The 19,888-nt window shown below is 51.3% G+C and overlaps 2 long non-coding RNA genes across 2 annotated transcripts in view; one reads left to right on the forward strand and one right to left on the reverse strand.

Moving 5' to 3' along the window:
* The window catches only part of LOC123364222, an 82,778-nt gene extending 63,785 nt beyond the window's left edge, over positions 1-18,993 (forward strand). The window contains exons 2-3 of the long non-coding RNA XR_006577040.1: positions 8,753-8,868; positions 17,548-18,993. This is a non-coding gene — a long non-coding RNA (uncharacterized LOC123364222). The remainder of the gene's footprint in view (positions 1-8,752; positions 8,869-17,547) is intronic.
* Positions 14,975-17,640, reverse strand: LOC123364223. The gene is made up of 3 exons (XR_006577041.1): positions 17,539-17,640; positions 16,147-16,234; positions 14,975-15,068 (listed from the first exon to the last, which is right to left on the reverse strand). It is a non-coding gene; the product is annotated as an uncharacterized LOC123364223 (long non-coding RNA).
* Positions 18,994-19,888: the final 895 nt, after the last annotated feature.

A 19,888-nucleotide genomic window follows, 5' to 3' on the forward strand; every position in this document is an offset into this window, starting at 1 on the left:
AAAGGTTTTTTAAAATAGTAACCAGCTGAAATCAGCCATTCCCCGAAACACTCAGACAATTAATGCCACTTTATACCCAGAGCCAGCACCTCCCATGCTATGAGTCAGTGTAACACTAATTACACACGCTGAGGAGCTCGCCTTCGATGTCTTACACCCTCTTCCTCCACCTCGCTCTGCTTTTCCCTTGACACCGTAAACTCCTTATATACCCAGTACGACTCCAAGATCACCTCTGTGCATCTCTGACTGAGAATCCCAGGCACAGTAGACCCTAGACACCATCCTTATGACAGACCTTCTTGTGGGTTTACAGGCTGTTCTGTGTCCTTAGGATGACAAGGGTCAGATTCCTAGTCGCCCACCACATGGTTTGCACTAAAGCAACATCTATCAAGGACAGAGAGGAAAATCCATAGTCAGCAAAGGATACCGTATGCATAACTTTGGGCCGAACACTTAGCTGGTGTAAATCGGCATAGCTCCATTGGTGCTGGTGATTCACACCAGCTGAGGATCTGGCCCAACATACCTACCCTTAAACTCTGCAAAAGCTCATCTAGATAAGGATAATCTACGTTCGTTATGTGTAAGCGAAAGGCTTACATAGCTAGAGAACTCATTCCCCTATGTTTCTGAGTGGTGTCTATCGTCCCCCAGATCAGGGGTTCTCACAACAAAATTTTTGGTGGCCTCAGAGTGCCGCTTAGTTCGCCTCTTCGTAAAATCCACCCCGGGCTGGTGCCAAAGCTTTAGCCAGAACATCTGGCGCTTAACGCAATGATTAGCCACAAAGAGTTAAAGCCACAAAGGCATTGTGGGGCTCTGAGAACACCTACTGCCTCAGGCCTCACAGGATGGGTAGACTGAGAAGCCCACTGAATAGGGTTGCCAACTGTGTAATCACACAAATTCAAACACCCTTGCCCCGCCCCCTGCTGCACCCCTGCCTGAGGCCCCACCCATTATCTGAGGCCCCACCCCCACTTGCTCCATCCCTCCTTCCTCCATTGCTCGCTCTCCCCAACCCTCACTCATTTTCACCAGGCTGGGGCAGGGGGTTGGGGTGTAGGAGGGGGTGTGGGCCGAGGGGTTGTGAGTGTGGGAGGGGGTAAGCCTGGGGCAGCGGGTTAGGGTGCAGGAGGGGGTGCAAGCTCTGGGAGGGAGTTTGGGTGTGGGAGGGGGCTCAGGGCTGGGGGAGGGGGTTTGGGGTGGAGGCTCTGGCCGGGAGGCGTTTACCTTGGATGGCTCCTGGTCAGTGGCCCCCTGCCTGCCTGCCCTAGCCCCACACCGCTCCCGGAAGCAACCAGCACGTCCCTGCAGCCCCTGGGGAGAGCAGGGGGGCTCTGCACACTGCCTCCGCCCGCAGGCACCGCCCCAGCAGTTCCCATTTGCCACAGTTCCCAGCCAATGGGAGCTGTGGAGTCAGTGCTTGGGGCAGGGGCAGCACGTGGAGACCTCCTCTCCCTACCCAGGGGCTGCAGGGACGTGCTGGTTGCTTCCGGGAGCGGTGTGGGGCCAGGGCAGGCAGGGGGCCACTGACCAGGAGCCACCCAAGGTAAACGCCTCCCGGCCAGAGCCTCCACCCCAAACCTCCTCCCCCAGCCCTGAGCCCCCTCCCACACCCAAAGGGTGCCTGCCTTAGTCCCGATGTGCTGCCGGACTTTTAGCGAGCTAACAATCTCCCGGTTTGGCTTCAGTAGCCTCCGGGAGATAGAACACGATTCCGGGAGACCCCCTGCGAAATCGGGAGGATTGGCAACCCTACCACTGAGGCTTAAGAGTGAGCTAGCTGTCAAGCAACTCAGTGGCGTCAGGCCGTACATGGCTTTCTGCAGTAGTTCTCAACGCTTTTCTTTCTGAGCCGCCACCTCCAACATGCTATAAAAATCCCAGGGTCCACTGGAGGTGTGTGTGGGGGAGCCTTCAGCCACTGGAAGGGAGGGTGCTCAGGGCTTTTGCCCTGCAGGGCACTGGGGCTCCAGGCTCCCTGGTTTAGTCCTATGGGGTGCCAAGGCTCGGGGCTCCTGGCTTTAGCCCTGTGGGATGGAGGAGGGTGGGTGCTTGGGGCTTCTGCCCCATAGGGTGCCAGGGCTCCAGGCTTTGGCCTTGCAGGGCTCCAGGCTCCCAACTTTAGCCCCTTGGGGGGGGGCTGGTTCAGGGCTCATGGACCCCCTTGGTTCAGAACCACCCGCTTTGTGCATACCCAGCTGAAGCATGGGGAGTTTACTGGCAGAAATTTAGCCAGCTAGAGAATTTAGGTCCCTCCAAGATTAGACACAGCAGAGCAAGGCTTTTTGAGGGGCTTAGTGGTGCCCAAAGTGGCAGTAGGGGCCTAAGGCCTAGCGCCTCAAAGGCATCTGGGTGCCTAAGGCTCATTGAATTCAGTGGGAGCTCAGCCGCTTTCAGGAGTGCAGCCCTGGGCCCTCTGTGGCTCTGACCCCAGGCGCCTCGAGCGCGCTGTGGCTACGGCCCGGGGTTAAGAAATCAGTGAGCGCGAGAGACGGCACGTGGCCTGTTCTGAAAGACACAGTCACCGGCGAGCCGAGGGGAAAGGAGCCCCGGGCACTTGACAAAGCCATTCCATCAAGGTCTCCTCGCTGAGCTGAATGAGTCCGAATGACGCCAGTGCCAGCGGCCGGATGGGCTTGGCGTGTGTCTGTGCGCGTTTGAATCGGCTGAGTGAGTCAGTGTGTGCTTGTGGAAATGAGAGACGCGTCTCAAGGCCGACGGCGGGGGGAGAGTGGGGCTGTTTGCGCCAGTGGAGCTGTTGTGAGGGAAACAGTTTTCAGGCCTCACGTGCACAGCGGGGAAGGTAACCAGGCTGCGTATTCTAGGTGCTTTTAGTGTTTGCATAAAGCCACGAGGAGCATTTCACTGTCAAAATGCCTCCCCCGGCGAGTCAGCTCTGAAGGACGGGTTAATGGACTGGTGCCACTCCTGGCTGGTGTATTCCTTGTAGCCACTCTCATTAGAGAGAGCACCCAGAGGTCAGGTGGGTTTTCCTCCCTAATATGAGTCCATTTGATTAATGGTTCTACAGCGTGTGGTTGCTGAATGTGACTGGACAGCAGCTGTGTGCAAGCAAGCGTGGCTGACTTTCTAGGACTGGGTCGAACAATGTATTTAGGCCCAGATCCTCAAAGGTATCTAAGCCTCTAACTCCCACTGAAATCAATGGGAGTTAGGCATCTTCGAGGATGTGGCCTGCTCCATTCCCCTCCCCCGACCCCCAAGCCCATATTCTTAGTTATTCCATTCCTGCATGTGGGAAGGGAAAAATGGCTTTAAACTCTATACACTCTATTCTGGGGTCATGCATGGGCCTATCAGCCCTCTGGTGCAAGTTAGAGCAGCCTCAGGGCTGCTCTAATTTTCAACTTTCCAGTTTCTTCCCATAATCCTCTGTGGGCCCAGGGGAGCAGAGACTAGTCCTAGTGCATTGTACTCTGGCCATGCCCCTAATTTACCCTTTAACCAGGTATTGCTAGCAGGGATGGGTTATAACCCTTATGTCAGATAAGGTGGTCCCTATACAAGGGATCTTCTCAGGGAGCTGTTCCCACCCACTTTAAGGCTCCTTTATGCTACCAGTGGGACATAAATGGTGAATCAGGCCCCCTATTTTTGTATTTACCACCTCCCCCCACAATAGAAGGGAAACCGTGAGAGGGACGCTCCTGGATTGTGGGGTTTAATATTATTTTCTGCTGCCCAGGGCAGCAAAACACAACTCCACTTCTGTAGCTTGGAAGTAGCTGACACACGCAGTTCCTTGCAGGCCATGATCTGGCGGTACTTCGCAAATGTTTGTGAACTAATTCTCCTGCGTGGGTGGGAAGACTCACTAGCCCCATTTTTAGACGGGGGAAACTGAGGCACAGGGCGATGGGCTGATTTAATTCGAGGTCATGGAGGTAAATTCATAGAAGCCCCAGCCTTTGTGACTTCCAGTCGTGTACCAATTACACAAAATGATCCTTACTCCTATGCGGAGTCTTGCATCCAAAGCATATTACACTCAGACATTAATCCATTCTGTCCCAGTGAGGAGTAGGGACACGTTAGCCAACATTTAAATATGGGGAAGAGGATATAGGGAGGAGTTAAGTGGCTTCTACAAGGTGGCAGAGAAAGTTCCTGCCCTAGCACTTGGCCAACACGTCTCCCAAGTTGTCCTCTTCTCTTAAGCCTTTCTGTCAATCTTTCTGGGTTGTGCCCTTCATTTAAGAGAGCTGTAAGAGACAGTTAAGGACCCCCACCTCAAACAAGGCATAACGGAGGCTCCCAGAAACTAGCACCATGTGGGCAGGGGGCTCCACTGATATTTTTGACTGTGTGGGAGTGTGACAAGCTGAAGTGCAGGCAGAAACAAAGAGAACAAGGAGTCTGGTGGCACCTCAAAGACTAACTGATTTATTTGGGCATAAGCTTTCATGGGTAAAAAACCCACTTCTTCAGATGCATGGAGTGAAAATTACAGATACAGGCATAAATATACTGACACATGAAGAGAAGGTCGTTACTTTACAAGTGGAGAACCAGTGTTGACAGGGCCAATTCAATCAGGGTAGATGTGGGCCACTCCCAATAATTGATGAGGAGGTGTCAATGCCAAGAAACTAAGAGGGTACCCAGAAACACACATGGACAGAGACACAAAAGCAAGCCCTGGGAGAAGCCTGGAGAGGGTCTGGGTTAGGGGTGCCGGCTCAAGGAAGCTGGGGCCTGTGAGCACGGACACCGGCTCCTGTTCTTTTGGTTCCTCTTGTGTTCAGGGAAACAGGACTTGGTACCTCCTCTAAATAAACAAGATTGTGTCAATGGTACCAGATTCCATCTTCAATGTCTCCTCATAACTGGAACAACCGACACAACCCCAAATTTTTGGCTAGAGTCTAAAAGGGTAAAACGGGGGTCAGGTGTGGGATCCGGTTTCCAAGGAGAGACATTGTGAGCAGGTATTCCTGTTGAACCAAGAGGGAACAAATGAAGGCGGTGCTCACAGAAATCAATGATGGCCAGGAGGAACTGAAAGAAGACCTCAAATGGGAGCTGAAGGTTTCCCTGAGGGGGCTCAGAGATAACTAGATGACATCTCTGTTGGAACAGCAACTGCTGAGTGCCCCAACAGACTGGGAAACCCAGATACAACTTTGCCAGGCTGGAGTTTCCCAGTCTGTCTGAGCACTGTCTGGGCTAGTTTGTCATCAAAATAGGTCAATTTGGAACTTGATAACAAAGATTAGCTGCAGCAAGAATGTAAGGAGCTAAAATATCAGGTCTGGAAATCAAAGGGTCGCAGACCACAGTGGAAGACAGCCACCTGGATGAGGAATTGAGCCAGCCAGAGGACCTGGGTAAGACCAGAGGTTTACAGTTGTTTTCTACCGTGTTTGTAACCCCCAGAGGGGAGAGGTCAGGCTGTCCCAGCTCAAATAATGAAAAAGCCCACTGTCATTGAGGGAAAAACTCCCTGCAAGGCTTATTTGGCTCAGTTCAACATTATAGCCCTACTGAATGGTGGGGAAGGCTGGTTTCCAGCAGCAACGTGAGTGGCCCAGATATGATAGTGCTGCAGAACTTACCTCCAGAAAAGAGACTGATGATTCAGAACTGGTACAAGCCCTTGACATGGGGTTTGGAGCAGGGGTGCCATTTGGGGGGGAAGGGAAGGACTTAAACCCTCACCCCTGAGTTTCGTAGGGGAAGTCTACTCACACCAGCCCAAGATGGAGCTCTTAACTGCAATAGCTTGAGTGTGATATGTGGAGTTCAGAAGCTGGGAGCAGCACAGCCTTTGCGGTAGGGAGTTTGTTTATAAACTGAGGCAGGGTGATTAAGATAACAAAAGGTTTGTCATTAAAGTAAATTAATGTTCCTGAAAGCACTGCCAGGCACTTCAGTTAAAAGATAGGAAACAAAGGGTAGGAATAAAAGGTGAGAATGGAGGGTGGTAAATAGTGATAAAAACAACCAGGAGTCCTTGTGGCACCTTAGAGACTAACACATTTATTTGGGCATAAGCTTTCGTGGGCTAGAACCCACTTCGTCAGATGCATGGAGTGGAACAGACAGTAGGCAGGTATAAATACCCAGCATATGAAAAGATGGGAGTTGCCTTACTGAGTTGGGGATCAGTGCTAACCAGCCAATTCAATTAAGGTGGAAGTGGGCTATTCTCAACAGTTGACAAGAAGGTCTGAGTATCAGCAGGGGGAAATTAGTTTCTGCAGTGACCCATCCACTCCCAGTCTTTAATCAGGCCTAATTTGATGTGTCCCTCAGGGGTCTGTACTGGGACCAGTCTTATTCAACATATTCCATTCATAAATGATCTGGAAAAAGGGGTAAACAGTGAGGTGGCAAAATTTGCAGATGATACAAAACTACTGAAGATAGTTAAGTCTGAGGCAGATGAGCTACAAAAGGATCTCTCAAAACTGGGTGATTGGTCAACAAAATGGCAGATGAAATTCTACATTGATGACATTGATGACATCTTCATCATCTGGACTCATGGAAAAGAAGCCCTCGAGGAATTCCACCGTGATTTTAACAATTTCCATCCCACCATCAACCTCAGCCTAGACCAATCCACACAAGCGGTCCATTTCCTAGACACTACTGCGCTAATCAACAATGGTCACATAAATACCACCCTATACCGGAAACCCACTGACCGCTATACTTACTTACATGCCTCCAGCTTCCATCCCGGACACACCACACGATCCATTGTCTACAGCCAAGCTCTAAGATACAACCGTATTTGCTCCAATCCCTCAGACAGAGATAAACACCTACAAGATCTCTATCAAGCATTCTTAAAACTACAATACCCACCTGCTGAAGTGAAAAAACAGATTGACAGAGCCAGAAGAGTACCCAGAAACCACCTACTACAGGACAGGCCTAAAAAAGAAAATAACAGAACGCCACTAGCCATCACCTACAGCCCCCAACTAAAACCTCTCCAGCGCATCATCAAAGATTTACAATCTATCCTTAAAGATGATCCCTCACTCTCACAGATCTTGGGAGACAGGCCAGTCCTCGCTTATAGACAGCCTCCCAACCTGAAGCAAATACTCACCAGCAACCGCAGACCATACAACACAAACACTAACCCAGGAACCTATCCTTGCAACAAAGCCCGATGCCAGCTCTATCCACATATCCATTCAAGTGACACCATCATAGGACCTAATCACATCAGCCACGCCATCAGGGGCTCGTACACCTGCACATCTACCAACGTGATATATGCCATCATGTGCCAGCAATGCCCCTCTGCCATGTACATTGGCCAAACTGGACAGTCTCTATGCAAAAGAATAAATGGACACAAATCTGACATCAGGAATCATAACATTCAAACACCAGTGGGAGAACACTTCAACCTCTCTAACCACTCAGTGACAGACTTGAAGGTGGCAATTTTGCAATAAAAAACCTTCAAAAACAGACTCCAAAGAGAAACTGCTGAACTCGAATTAATATGCAAATTAGATACAATTAACACTGGCCTAAACAGAGACTGGGAATGGTTGGGTCATTACACTAATTGAATCTATTTCCCTATGTTAAGTTCTCCTCACACCTTCTATGGGCCATCTTAATTATCACTTCAAAAAGTTTTTTTTCCTCCTGCTGATGATAGCTCATCTCAATTGATTAGACTTTTCCTGTTGTTATGCATACTTCCACCTTTTCATGTTCTCTGTATGTAGAAATGTCTCCTGTCTGTGTGTTCCATTCTATGCATCCAAAGAATTGAGCTGCAGCTCACGAAAGCTCATGCTAAAATAAATTTGTTAGTCTTTAAGGTGCCACAAGTACTCCTGTTCTTTTTGTTAAATAAATGCAAAGTGATGCACAATGGAAAACATAATCCCAACTATACATATCAAATGATGGATCTAAATTGATTGTTACCACTCAAGAAAGAGCTCTTGGAGTCACTGTGGATAGTTCTCTGAAAACATCCACTCAATGTGCAGCAGCAGTCAAAAAAGCAAACAGAATGTTGGGAATCATCAAGATAGGGATAGATAATAAGACAGAAAATATCATATTGCCCCTATATAAATCCATGGTACACCCACACCTTGAATACTGCGTGCAGATGTGATCGCCCCACCTCAAAAGAGAGATATTGGAATTGGAAAAGGTTCAGAAAAGGGCAACAAAAACGATTAGGGGCATGGAACAGCTTCCATATGAGGAGAGATTAATAAGACTAGGACTACTCAGCTTGGAAAAGAGACAACTAAGGGGTGATATGATTGAAGTCTATAAAATCATGACTGGTGTGAAGAAAGTAAATAAGGAAGTGTTATTTACCCCTTCACATAACACAAGAACTAGGGGTCACCAAATGAAATTAATAGGCATTAGATTTAAAACAAAAAAAGTATTTCTTCACAGTCAACCTGTGGAACTCTTTGCCAGGGGATGTTGTGAAGGCCAAAACAATAACAGGGTTCCTATAAGAACTAGATACGTTCATGGAGGATAGGTCCATCAATGGCTATTACCCAGGGTAGGCAGGGATCTAACTCCATGTTCTGCATGTCCCTTGCCTCTGGCTTTCCAGAAGCCAGGAGTGGGCAACAGGGCAACTTGATGATTGCCTGTTCTGTTCATTCCCCCTGGGGCATCTGGCATTGGCCACTGATGGAAGACAGGATACTGGGCTAGATGGATCACTGGTCTTACCCAATATGGCTGTTCTTATGTTCTTATATAGAACTCAGATGTATCTGCCCCTTGCTGTAACCCACTAAGAGCCTGCTCTCCTCCCAGAGCTGGGATAGAACCCAGGAGTCCTGACAGAGTCTCTCTCTCCACAGAGTTAGTAATAAGGTAAGAATATACATTAAAAATTTAAACCTAACCAGTTTCCCTTAAGTGACTTGCCACAAGATGTCAAAACATGTTGTTATTAGAGCTGAATGGGTTTAATATTTATTTAATTTTCTTTCTGTCAGAAAGGATTAGATACAGGGCTCCTGTCAGCTAATTGCAAAGTTATCTGCCAAAAACTAGAGTTTTCAAGTGCCTAAGTAGCCCCCCGGAATCACGGTTACAGTTTCCTCCCCCCTATCAAACTCCAAAATGGCGCCCCTGGTTTGGAGCCCATTCTTTGGAGGTGGAGTGGGGTTGGGAGCTGACAGCTCCACCACCTGGCCTGGATCGGGGCTGACAGCTCCTGGCTGCCATGAAATAGCCTTGCAACCCCCTGAGGGGTTGGGACCCCCAGTTTGAGAACCCCTGATCTAGAGTATGTAGGGGACTGGTTCCAACACAGTGCAATACACTTAAAAGCAGGGGTGTGCACAAGACTGGGGGAGAGGGGGGTCAAGCAGGGACACAACCCCCCCCAATAATTGGCAGGGACACAGAGCTCCTCCAGCCCTGGGGCTGTGGTGGGGAGAGCGAGCTCCGGCCCCAGGGCTGCAGTGGGGGCACAAAACGTGCCCCTCCAAAGACAGTCACATTTAAATTCCTGCGCACGCCGCTGCTTACAAGGAACAGCGGAATGGTGTAGGAGACTTTCTGGTTAGGAATCAGGAGGTGTTCTCCCATTCCGAGAGAGAGAGAGGCGGTACTGTACTGGGCCAGCACAAGACTGATAGTGGGGGAAAGCAACTTGTTAAAGAGCCACCTCACCATTTATCAGGAGCAAAGAGGGCAGACACAGTACAGGCCATCTAGGAAATTCTTTAGGAAGTCCTTGGGCCTCAGCTGTTAAGGAAAAGGATGACAGATTGTGTGTGGCCCATATAAACCGAAATGAAGTGGAAGTGGGTCCAAAACAGACGGAAAAAAAACTGCTTTCACAGCAGGGCAAGGCCTGTGGCAATTTAAAGCAATGGCTTTTGGCTTGTGCAATGGTCCAGCCACATTTGGGAGCCGAAAGGAGAGGCTATTACAGGGCACGCATCTCACAGCATGGCTGTTATACATAGATAATATCCTGGCGCATGCTAAAACACTGGAGCAAGAACTGAGCTATTTACAAATGCTCTGCGATGAGCAGAAGGTGGCCAGTTCAATTGCAACTACCACCAAAGAAATGTGTTGTTTAAAAAAAGAGGTAATTTGCCTTGGGCACACCATCAGTGAGCAGGGAATTGCCACTGACAAAGAAAACGGAGTCTGTACAGCCACTCACAGCTGTGCAAAGTTATAGGTCTCTGCTCCCATTACAGCAGGTTCATTTGTGGGTTTGCCAATATTGCTAAATCACTGCATAGCTGGGGGAGAAAAGGAAACTGTTTCAGCGCTCAGCAGAGTGTGATGTAGCAATTTCAGAGGGGGAAGAAGGTTCTGGTGACTGCAGCTGGCTTGGCCTCTCCATGTTTCAAACCCTTCTCATACACGGAAGGTAGTGTTTATGGCTGGGGGTAGTATCGATATAAGGGACTTGAGAGAGTGGTGGCTTATCAGAGCAAAAGTCTAAGGTCTCCTGAAAGAAATGACTGTGCCATCTGAAAGGAACTCCTTACAGTGATTAGATCTAGAAACCATTTTCATCACTCTCTGTATAGGATGGAAGTTTTGGTCGGGACAGACTAGGCATTCCTGTAATGGCTCTTTAGATTCAGGAACCCTGAGGGAGAGCTTGCGAGGTGGTTGAAGAAACTACAGTGCTGCAAGTTCACAATTACACACAGGCCTGGCCATAAGCATGGTAATACTCATGCCTTGTTAGGGTACTGTTTGCAATTAGCCCCTCAAGGAAGAGCGGAAGGAATAGGTTGCCCAAGGGGACAGGTGAGCTTCTGATCCTATGAGTTGCAGAAGTGCACAAGTTCCTGGTTCATCCGCTGGAACAGGGGATGTGGGGTTGTAGGAATGCGCTTCAGAACAACTAAAAACTTCACCAACAGAGGATCTGGCTAGCAGAATAGCATGTGACTGGCCAATCAGTTGGCAAACACAGCCACCCTCGGGCACAGCATCCCCTTGGGATACCACTGTCCAAGTTTTCCGGTCACAATGGGACTGCTAGGTGTTTAAAGAGGAAGTAGTGTATAGATGATGGGAGAAACCAGCAAGACACAGAAGGAAAAGCCAAGCAGCAGCCTGGAAGTACGGTGTGGCCCTGGTAGGAGCCCAAAGAGAGGCTTTGCATTGCAGTTGCTGGCTGAAAGAGGCTTGGTCCTGTGAGCGATTGATGCTGTCTCCTGTTATTTTGGTTCCTCCTGCATTCAGGAAAACAGGACTTGGTACATTCCTTATAAATAAACAAGATTGTATCAAAAGGTACCAGACTCCATCTTCATCCATCTTCAATTTCTCCCCTTAACTGGAACAAACTGTGCTGCAAGACCCCAAATTTTTCACTAGTAGTTCAGGTCAAAAGGGTTAACAGGAGGTTAGTACCAAGTAATTGGGTGCAATGTGCTCTCGGGGTGGGATCTTTGCTTTGATAATACAGTGAGCCTTGAGGAAAGGGGGCTGGAACTGTCTTGTCTTCAGAGCTTTATTTTTACCTATCCCAGCTGGAGACCCTGTCCACCGGCTTCCAGACCCCTTCATTCAACCTTCATGAAGTGCTCCATGGCTCGCCCTGCAGCAGCCCGGACAGATGGCTCCTTGTCTTGTAGCAATGAGGCCAAGGCGAAAAGGAAAATAGAAAAGGGGTGATCATCCCAGAGCACAAACTGCAACAGCCACTAACCAGAAATCACAGCACAGAGAGAATCCAAGATATGTTCAGTTTGTGCATTAATCTCGGAAATGTGTCTGCTTAGGGTTAGTCTGGTTGGTATGAGATAGATGGACGTGACTTCAATAAAAAGCTACATTGTGAAGAAATCATGCCTGAAACTGCAGAGTCCGGTTTAGATAGAACTGGGATCCAGTGCAGAGGTTCTTTCAGTTCCGGTGTAGCTAGGTGGTGCCGTATCAAACAAAGGCATTGAAAGGGAATGTGATTTCTGTTTTACTGCACACGGGTCATTTTGCCCAGGTCATTCTGTGCTGGGTGTGTTCTGCTTGTGAAAACGCAGAGGTACGAGTGAAAGTCTCAGCACTTTCGTTTTCTCGGTATAATCTCTATCAGACACCCCGCCTCAAACAGAAGCTCTAGCATCATCTCAGGGAGATGAGACTGAATGCAGAGCGAAGGGAAAGGCTGGAGTCACTAAGGGTATGTCTACACTGCAAAATAAAATCCAAGGCAGCAAGTCTCAGAGTCCGGGTCAACTGACTTGGGCTCACAGAGCTTGCACTACGGGGCTAAATATAGTAGTGTAGATGTTCCCACTTGGGCTAGAGTTCAGGCTCTGAGAGCCCCTCCCCCACCATTCCCTTACCAGGTGTCAGAGCACGAGCGGGAATGTTTACACTGCTGGTTTTAGTCCTGTCGAGCAAGCCCCAGGCAGTTGAGCTGGGCTCTGAGGCCTGGTCTGTGCTAAAACCGTAAGTTGACCCAGCTATGTCATTGAGGGGTGTGAAAAAATCCAACCCCGCATCTCCCCGAGCGACATAGTTAAGCCAACCTAACCCCTGGTGTAGACAACGCTCCGTTGTCCTAGCGACCGCCTCTCGGATAGGTGGATTAACTACACTGACAGGAGAACCCCTCCCGTTAGTAAGCGGCTCCACTGAAGCACTACACTGCCGCGCCTGCAGCTGTGCCGATGTAGCGGTGTAAGTGTAGACGTAATCGGAGACTCTCTGCCCTGTTTTGGGTTTTTTTTTGCAGCGTTGATGTACTATAAGACACTCCACTGGGTGATAATGTGGACCTGCAGGGAGAGGCAGAGATGTATTGAATGGCCACTGTAATAGACTCTGTACAATGATACCCTCATGCGCAAGCGTTCAGTGGAACAGACCAATGCGCACAGGGGGCCGGGTTTGGTTTTATCTGGGTATAAGGGAGCAATCTGACTGGGAGCCAGGGATTTGAGGCTGTCGCTGAGCCTGTAACTTGCACACTTCACTCATTAGCCAAATGGCTCTAGGAACTACCTGAGACAACATGCTTCCCGTGGGGGCAGCTGGTATCTCTCACCCCCTCCACCTTCACCTCAAGACTGTCACAGCTCAGCTGTGCATCACACTGCCAACAGCTTCCCATCCCATGGGCTCAGAGCCTGACCTCTAGTCACAGATGCACCAGCCTCTCTGTGTCCTGGGCCCCACCTCCCTGCCCCTCTCCTGGGACACACACAGGGGAGGCTTCCTGTCTCCTGCCATTGCCCACAGGCCACGGCTGGGGGAGAGACCTGTGTTTGGGAGCAAAATGGGCCCATGAGGTACGTGAGTTACCAACCCTTAGGGATGGGCAGGTTGGTTTCACTTTCACAAAACCTCGGGAGTTAGAGCTGGATTTTGCTTTCAGATCTGAGGCCCGGAAGTTTGGAGAAATGGTTCTGTGTGTCCCCACAGCTCCAATCCCTGGAGAAAAGAGACAGTTTCCCCTTCATGGTTCTCTGGGCCTGGGAATACTTTTGACCTGGGATTATCTGTAATGAGACATAACTAGCACAGCCCTCTGCAAACAGGAGCTTTTCACTTACACTTAATGATATAGGCCAAGTCCATGCACTTCACTGTGTCTGGGTCTGCTAGGGAACCTAAAAGCACAGTGAAGCCAAGCCCTGTTAGTTACCGGGCGAATCTGAAGTTCTGACCTGTTGTCAGGTAAGACTCTCAACGCACTTTACATGCGGAGGAGTGACTTTTACCCAGCAGAATCCTGCCACTGGGTGCATTAGAACAACACGGCCTGATACAGCTTCATTTTGTACAGGGTCTTCCTGAAAAGCCATGTCCCCAAAATTACTGCGTTAAGCAGACTATTAACAGAGTTAAAGTGCGTGACAGGAGCAGAAGGAGAATGAAATCGACTGGTATTGAGGGGGATGTTTTCAGCCGAGCTATGAAATGAGATGCCGAGTCGGTGAGGTGGTTAGCGTTAGGCACCCAAGAGACACAATGAGAGATGCAGAAAGGCTGTTCCATAAGGTGTGAGCTGCAGAGGAAGAGGCTTTCACACCAACAGCAGCAAGTGTGAAGAGATAATAACTGGGAGGGATGTGGAGAGAGACAGAGAAATATTAAGTCTGTGAGATTGGCTGGAATGAGTCTATAGAAGGTTTGAGGGTCAAGGGAGGCCATTTTGACATACCCGGAAATGTCTGGGAAGCCAGTGGGGCTACTGGAGGAATGGGTGACAGGGTTTTGATTCTTTGTACCTGTGAGGTGGATGGCGAGAGCAGCATTCTGCATGCACCAGGGCCTGGAGATACAAGAGGAAAGGGAACTGACACAGTCTAGGGGAGATGAGACCAAGGTCTGGGAGAGGATTTGGGCAGAGACGGGGGGTGCGGCAGCAGTGCACATGGGCAACGTTAAAGTGATTTGTGGGCCTAGAAGATATGGGAGTTAAAGGAAAGTGGAAGGACCAGGATGATACCAAGGGCACGGTCAATGGATGTGTAACCCACACACCTCCTGGGTGTGGTGTTCTGTCCCATCTAGCGGCACCGAGACCACTAAAGAGAGAGATAAAATGAGCCTGCTCTGCAGTCATAGCTAACAGCCAGTTTGCCTTTAGCTCATGCGGTAGCGGCTCATGCACTAAGCTCCACAGGTCCCCACTTCACTTCCGCCTGCTGACGACGGGGGCATGTTGGCATTACAGATGCACATGGGCGGGGGGAGTTATGGAAGGTGACAGGAGTGATGCAGTAGCTAGAGAACAGCTGGACGGGGACATAACCCCAGAGTGTAGGGCAGGAAGTGGAGAAGACTATCCAGAGGCTGTACGCAGGGGCTAGCAGGCTGTCCCCAAGAGAATCAGAGGAGTTCCCCAGCTGCTAGAAGAGGAATGGGCAGGTGTCCTGGTGAGAGAGAGCTCCGAGAGGACTGAATTACTAGAGCAATGCAAGGACCGGGGGGAAAGAGGAATTATCAGAGGCTGGTTTGATTTTTTTTTTACCTAGGAGTGTGGCGGCTGCTTCCCTGATCTCAGTCGTGGGGCTGCTCACATCGCCCAGGCTGCTAATGATGAAGCTGAGGAGCCACCCAGGGTGCTGCTGCTTCTAGGAGAAACCAGAACCCCCCCTGCAGTGTTACAGATACTCCTATGGGCCTGGCAGTGAGCTCAGTGTAAGGGGTCCTCTGGGGAGAGCACACAGCACATCCACATGGGCTAAAACCCCGTGGGAGCAGGGTCCAGCCAACACAGCTCCCCCATCCTGAGCCTGACCACCCGGATGGAGGAGACAGACGTGCGCTAGATCTCATTGGGCTGCAGTGCTAATAGTCAAGGTAGCCCTGGCAGCGCAAGTGGCAGGAAGGAGTTGCCTCCCCAAGCGTTCACCCGTCTGAGTCGCTAGATAAGTACCTGGGCCTCTCCCGCTGCTCACGCTGCCAGGGCAGAGGGCTGGATGCAGTGTTCTGCCGGGCATTTACTCTAAGTAGGGTGACCGTCTTTCCCAAAGGGAAAACAGGACACTATGCAGGGCTCGCCCGAGCCCCCCACCCACACGGAGCTGGCCCAAGCCGCTTGCCCGAGCTCCATCCACCTGCACAGAGCTGGCCTGAGTGACTCACCCAAGCCTGCTCCTGCACGCGGAGCTTGCCTTAGGGCCACCCTCCTCCCATGCGCAGGGCTGGCCTGAGCCGCCTGGCACCAATGTGTAACGCCGACAGACCCTGATTGTTGGCGGGCAGGACTGAACCGGGGATCTCTGGAGCTTAGTGCATGAGCCTCTACGCATGAGCTAAAAGCCAACTGGCGGTTAGCTAAGGCTGTAGCAGACTCATTTCTCTCTCTAAGTGGTCTCGGTGCCACTAGATGGGACAGAACACCACACTCAGCTGATCATCAGTTGGCAAAAGCAAACGGGACAAAAGCCCAGTTTGCCCAAAAAATGCCCAGGACAGGGCTTAAAAAGGGAACTGTCCGGGCGAAAATGAAAGGCCTGGTCACCCTAACTCCAGGACAGTTTGTCAGGACATGATAAATCAGACCTTTGCTTCCTGCCTGGTTCTGCAGCTTCCAGCCATTCCAGGTAGCAGAGGTCTGGATGGGAGGGAGGGATTCACTGACCATATCACCCCTCTCCCTTCCCCAACAAACACACCTCTGAGCCTCATGTTCACAGGTGGACTCACTCTGAATTGGCAGACCTGGTGCAGAACCTGCTGGGTCTGTGTCCAACCCTAATGCCTCCAAGCTCCTCTTCAGGGCATAGCTGGAAGCCTGCAAGACACAGGAGGAAGGAGGGGGTTGACAGTGAGCCACAGAGCTCTGTCGAGTCCTCCCAGCAGCAGGGACACCCCTGCAGAGTGAAGGGTTACCCCCAGTCGCACCCCACAACAGGCTCTCGCCCTCCCAGGTCTGTGGGAAGGGGGCTGCTGGTTCCAGCAGTGGGAGAATCCCTGAGCTTTGGGAAACGCAGGGGACAACACTGCCCACGTATGGAAATCCACAGAGGCTTTAGGGGTAGGCTGGGGCGTAGGGCAGGAGAGAGTGAGACCCCCCGGCATTTAATAGTGGGACAAAACTAGCAGGAGCTGCTGAGGCCTCAGGTCCCTTCAGACTCACCTGGGCCCCGGCGGGATTCTTGTCCCAGAGGTGCAGCAGCCGGGAGACCAGGCCACTGAGGACTTGGATCATCAGGGCCTTTTGGTGCTTCTTCCTGAGGGTCCCTAGCATGTCCCCGCAGAGCATGGCCGCCCCACAGCGAACCTCATCCCATTCCTGGGGGCAACCCAGGCTGGACAATTCCAGCTCAGGGACACTCCTGCCACCTCACAGAGTCGCTGAAGCACAGACTCAGAGAGAAGCACCCGAGCTGGGCAGCAGTGAGCCCAGTACAGACTGGTCTAAAGAACCAGTAATGGAAGGTACAGAGAGAGGGTGGGGGCTCACAGTGCAGCATATGCCCTGAAGCCTTCAGCACCTGCATCCAAATGGCTTGTGACACAACCCTCTCCTAGATTATTTCATCCAGAGCACATATGCAAGACCCTCTCCACTCCCCCTGTCTGTGTTATTATTTTACTGACTCAATGAATAAAAGGCAGAGGGAAAAGGGAAATGAAGGTGTCTGAGCAACAAGGCAAAGATGATTCCAGGTGAGATGTGCAACAAGATGCAGAATCAGTGAGGCACCAAGATCTAAGTTGTTGCAGCTGAAGAGAAGGCTCTTGAGCCAACAGCAGTGAGATTGTCTGGCAGGGCAGCCAGGAGCAGAAGGAGAAGGTCCATGAGGAGACCAACTCCCTGGAGGTTTTAATGTTACAGTTACAATGTGATCCCTCCCACCCCCCAATAAACAGGCACCAGAGCTACGTTAACACCTGTGCCAAGTGTGTCATGGAGCCAAAGCCTGTGACATGAGCAAAGAGCTCATCATCAGCTAGGGTAAACTAGAGGAGCTCCACTGATTTCAATGGCGCTGTTCTGATTTATGCCAGCTTCCCTCCAGTGGCCGCTGGATTTCCACAGCACTCACATCCCTCTCCCCCGATAATCCACAGCGTCTCACTCCATGTACTTACATCTTCCAGGAACGGCCGGAGGTTCGTTACCACAGCAACCTCGACAGCACCAACGTGTCACCCCGCCAGACTCTGGACGGAGCTCATAAGGGCATATTGGCCTCCAGCACACAGGCACCCAGAATCCATGGCAGAATCTTTTGCCTGCAGAAGAGAAGCTCGTTAGAACTGCCAAGGGGAAGATAATTACTAGAGGTGAGCATGTGGGGTTGGAAGAATTAGCACCCCTGGGCCTTGCCTAGCCCTAACACTGACTCTCCACCTGACTCAGCCCCGATCCTCCCTCCCTGCAACCCCAGCAGAGCAGAGGTTTGTATGCTGCACACTGGGCCTTAAAACTTAGTGGGGCCACTCAGGGGACCCCAGAGGAGTCCCTGGGTCCCTCTATACAAGGGTGGGGAGCAGGGTGCAGTTGCTTTAGCAAATGGCACATGTCGAATGGGGAGAACAGGCCACCGTCACGGCCCCCTAACCACACCAGAGATGGGGAGGGCAGAGTGGGCTGCCAGGCTGCCCCCCAAGAGGAGAGCCCAGCACTCAGCAGGCCTCCTGCACAAGGACAGAACCTGTGATAGATAAGGGGCCATAGGGCCTGTCTAGACTGGTTTGGATCAGTCCCGTATGCTGCTGAAACCCTGGGGTTCACCTGCACCAACCTGAGCTGCAACCCTCCTGACACTGGCCCATCGCTGACAGTGACCATGGAGTGTGATCCTAGAAACCCAGCACCCTGAATGGGCCGCCAGCGCCTGATGCTTTAGCTCTTCTTTCCCAAGTCTCCACTGAGCCCCAGGCCAGGCTGTTGGTTCTGGCTGGACAGAGCTGGGAATCGGTTTTATTGCCAGTAGCACTAAATTGCTTGGTGCCGTTACATTTATCATAGGCCAGAGAGCAGGGGCCATGGGTTCCGGCAGCTCTGGAGCTTTCCATTGCAGTGGGTCCAGTATCCTTGTCTCTCACCGCCAACGGGCAGACAGCTGCCGTCCCCCAGTCCTCAGAAGCTGAGCAGGCGGACGGTGGGATCCGGTTCTTGGATTTCGCACCTCACAGCTCTTGTCACATCCAACTTTTGCAGCCGCTTGGCCACGGAACGGCTGCTGAGCAGCTGTGACACACACGGAGCAGGTTAGTTACAGTCTGACGAACAGAGCTCCCAGCATCGCTCTTCCTCTGCAGAGACAGCAGCGCCCACTGGTCTCCTCTCTGATAGAAACGCAGGGCCTGGCTGGGGGAGCAGGGACGGCGGTGTACTAGAAAAGGGCCACAGCTGCACACCGGGATGCAGATTGTAACCCCCGTGTTTGGTTCCAGCTTCTCTCTTCAACGTGCCCCACACAACTCATAGACTCATAGACTTTAAGGTCAGAAGGGACCATTATGATCATCTAGTCTGACCTCCTGCACAACGCAGGCCACAAAATCTCACCCACCCACTCCTGTAACAAACCCCTAACCTATGTCTGAGTTATTGAAGTCCTCAAATTGTAGTTTGAAGACCTCAAGCTGCAGAGAATCCTCCAGCAAGTGACCCGTGCCCCATGCTGCAGAGGAAGGTGAAACCCCCCCCAGGGCCTCTGCCAATCTGCCCCGGAGGAAAATTCCTTCCCGACCCCAAATATGGTGATCAGTTAAACCCTGAGCATGTGGGCAAGACTCACCAGCCAGCACCCAGGAAAGAATTCTCTGTAGTAACTCAGATCCCACCCCTTCTAACATCCCATCACAGACCACTGGGCATACTTACCTGCTGATAATCAAAGATCAATTGTGAAACTCAGGTACCATACTGGTGCTGGCCCTGGCCCTGGCCCGGGAAAGGAAAGAGGAGGTTGGATTGTTGCTTACGGACAGCGGTACGTGCCAGAGTGTCTGGGCGGAGCTCGGTTGGCTCCCCTGGGAGGAGGCCATGGCCAGCCTCGCCAGCAGCAGCTGCAGGATCTTGGTGGAGGTGGTTGGTTCCTCACTGAGAACCTTCCACAAATCAACCGCAGTGCTGCAGGGGGAGAAGCAGAGACACCGGCCAGGCGGGAACGGCAGTGCTGCAGGGGGAGAAGCAGAGACACCAGCCAGGCGGGAACCGCAATGCTGCAGCGGGAGCAGCAGAGACACCGGCCAGGCGGGAGGGCTCTGCTGGAACCAGCTCTCCGTAGCTTAGCCATTCCTAAAGGCACCAGCGTGCATTAACCTTATAGCAGTGGTTCCCACACTGGGGTTCGGGAACCCCAGGGGGTTCACGAAACGTTACAGGGGGTTCTCGGGGAAAAATTCCCTAACGGCAGACAGAGCTGTCCCTAGGGACCCAGCAGCATGGGGCCAGCAGTCAGGAGCTAAGCAGATCAAAGCAAGCATA

The sequence above is a fragment of the Mauremys mutica genome, chromosome 2 (assembly GCF_020497125.1).
Source record: "Mauremys mutica isolate MM-2020 ecotype Southern chromosome 2, ASM2049712v1, whole genome shotgun sequence".
Lineage (NCBI taxonomy): Eukaryota > Metazoa > Chordata > Testudines > Geoemydidae > Mauremys > Mauremys mutica.